We start from the raw sequence: 3,130 nt of genomic DNA, 5'->3' as shown, positions 1-3,130 counted from the left end.
GTCTTCAAGGTAGGTTACAGTGTAATGAAATAGCCAGCCAACACCTTATCAACTTATTGTATGAAGTACATTGGCTTATCCATAGTATATCTGTTTATTAATTTAAGGAAAGTGCTAGAATAACAGATTTCGTATGGTAGTGCTCAAATTTAATAATGTACGTTTAAATAAGTATGTAAACATTAAATTGCACTCTTTATTACAATGCCAACAGAATATTTAGATTTTAAATATTTAAATCAAAGAGTATATTAGATTAAATATACGCAAAGCAAAGGTATATTTGCAAATATTTAAACCTTCTCAAAACTTAAACATATTAAAATATACACTTGATATATGTACAGACAATACTGATAATGAAGGACAATCAGACAGTGTGCATCACGTAGAGGGTTATACAGGTTGTAAAACACTAGCTATCAAAGTCTGCTCAAGATCCGGATGTTACTACACACAAAGTACTGCACATGTTTTGTACATATTTTCTGGACATTTCTGACTGATATTAATGCTGCAAGTAATATTAACTAGTTGAGAGGGTCTAGAAAAATAGAAAATAATGAAGTTTTAATGAATTCCAATATAAATTTCGTGAAATGTGGAAGAATAAAATCAAATTACGTTAACAGTTTACCGTGAAGTTTGAACTAGTGCAAGTGGTTGTTTAATGGCCGGTAAACATGGTGGATTAGGGGTGGGGGTTCAAATCAGAAAGTATATGTTTTCATCAAGATTGCATTTATAATTTTACGTAGGTAAATGAAACATATAGTAAATATAGCTATGGTCTTAGGCCTCTACTTGTTATGAAACGTGAACACATGGACTTCTTTTTCTTTCTTCCGCTTAATTTGGCGCTAAGACAAAACCACCGCGGTCACCCGGCCCTGCGGGGCCACCTGGAAAGTAAAAACACGGCCCTTTCCCCCGGCTATCCCCGGTATACCCCCGGACCTGGGGGGACGTGGTTACAATTGACTAGTGCATAAGTAAAAGTAGTTTGTAATAATAAGAATTAATAATAATTATTATAATGATAGTAATAATAATAATAATATTAATAATGATTAATTGTATTGTTTTACCAAGTTTGAATTGATTCACAGTTTAGTGTATAATTGCATAAATAATTAAGGTTCCTTAGAATAAAGTTTTTAGGTTAAACTGGTAAATTGAAATTACTACGCGATCTACTTTCAGCAGAACAGAACAGAACAGAACAGAACAGAATATTTATTGTTAACTTGAACATATACAGTTCATCGTTGTTACAATAACATAACACATGGCATGGCAATAGTTGATAAATGCGAGAGTGCATTATACATATATACATATATGAACTAACAATGATTTCAACATGTTAAAAGTTAAGCATTATTATTCAACGCAGTATGTCGTAGCTTAAAAGCATGTTTGCAATACAAAGCTAGTTTTCGTAGACATGCAGCATTTTCCGAGTTTAATAATTGAATGAATTTAAACATGCTTGGTCTTGCATAGTAAAATTTAGTTATGTATTTTTTCCTAATGTCATTATATTTCGGACAAATCAAAATCAGCGTAGTTAAATGTAAGGAAGTCTGAATTGAAAACAGTCTATATACACCCGTGGTTGTTTTCGTTGAAAAATGGCCGACGTGTTTCGATTGGTGTACACTGTATACGATGAAAATAACATGTACGATACTTACATGAATGTGATACATGTAAAATAAGCGAACCTACATGTACACGTCTTACGATTGATGTATTAAACGATCCTTAAACTCAGCGGTGATTCTCACATACACGTACGCGTTATTTCACAACCTGCCCGATTGTAGCCCTCAGGGTAGAAAATTAATGACTGTGCTTCTGTCAATATATCATATGTATAGAAGTATGACATACACTATTTCATATGCATATTGAATTATATATGTTTAAACTGAAGTCTGGACTTTACTGCTTTCCAGTTATGCAATCAAAATCGAAACAGCCCAGTATAAAACACATACATAGGACCTATCTAATAGAGCTTAATTAAAAGGTCAAGACAAACATCGCAGTTGTATTGAATTGAATTGAAAAGCACCACTTGTTATTTCAATTTTTAGACGTACGATTATCTTATAACCTCATGTTATAATAAGATGACATGAATTAAAACCGTAATGATTAAAAATGGGCGGAGTTAGCCTAGCGAACTAGTACTATTACTACTATTTGCAAATGATCATTTCAGTCTTTGATGCATTGAATGATCGTGGCTCGGAGTCCGGACAAATTCGACAAGTGAATTTCAAATAGAATGCTTTTATTAGCCTTTCAATTGACATCCCTCATCAGAAGAATCCGACATGCGGTCATCAGCGATTTGGCAAATACTTTGACGTTTCCCCTGGACTAACTACTTTTGTTCAGTTATATCAACTACTAAAGAGGCGGACACATACCCGCGCAATGAATCCATTCATGCACAGTTTGACTTAGTTTAAACATAATTATTTTGGTAAATTCACATATGAACAAGAGGTACACAAATTTATAAAGGATAGGAAAGCAATTTTGGCAAACTTATGTAAATGGCCCTCCCAGTTTGACTTGGTTTCATTCCAATCGGTGAATTCACTCGTAGCTTTAAATAATGCTCACAAAGAAAACAAGGTAATGCAAAAACGACACTCTTTGAAGTGCCCAAAAACTATTGTTCGAAACCGTTTTTGCGGTTGTAGAAATTTACTGTTTTTCGTTGACTGCTGACATTATGAACGTGATTTTATTTAATTAATGACGCGTTCGCTTTGCTAAGTTCATTTGCAAACTACAGTATCAATTTTTTATTCTTTACTTTTCAGTAGTTGCACACATCCATGTGCGCACAGGTCCACATTAATGTAAAAGCTCAGATAGTGTTATCAGGTTTTTAAACAAAAAACTGTTCTGCCTTAATATCATTTAAATATAAACAAATAACACCGTAGCGGACTCAATCCTTATAACAAGGATGTGATTTGGCCGAGCCTGGTAGAGGACGTCTAGCTGAGGCTACTTACACAATATCTTAGGTGTTGCAGCCTTACGTTCGGTAATGGTGTTTGCGGCGAACGCTTGCTGTTTGGTTCCCCGCTTGCAGTGTATGCGC

The sequence above is a fragment of the Mya arenaria genome, chromosome 14 (assembly GCF_026914265.1).
Source record: "Mya arenaria isolate MELC-2E11 chromosome 14, ASM2691426v1".
Classification (NCBI taxonomy): Eukaryota; Metazoa; Mollusca; class Bivalvia; order Myida; family Myidae; genus Mya; species Mya arenaria.
Note: the sequence above shows the minus strand (reverse complement) of the source record.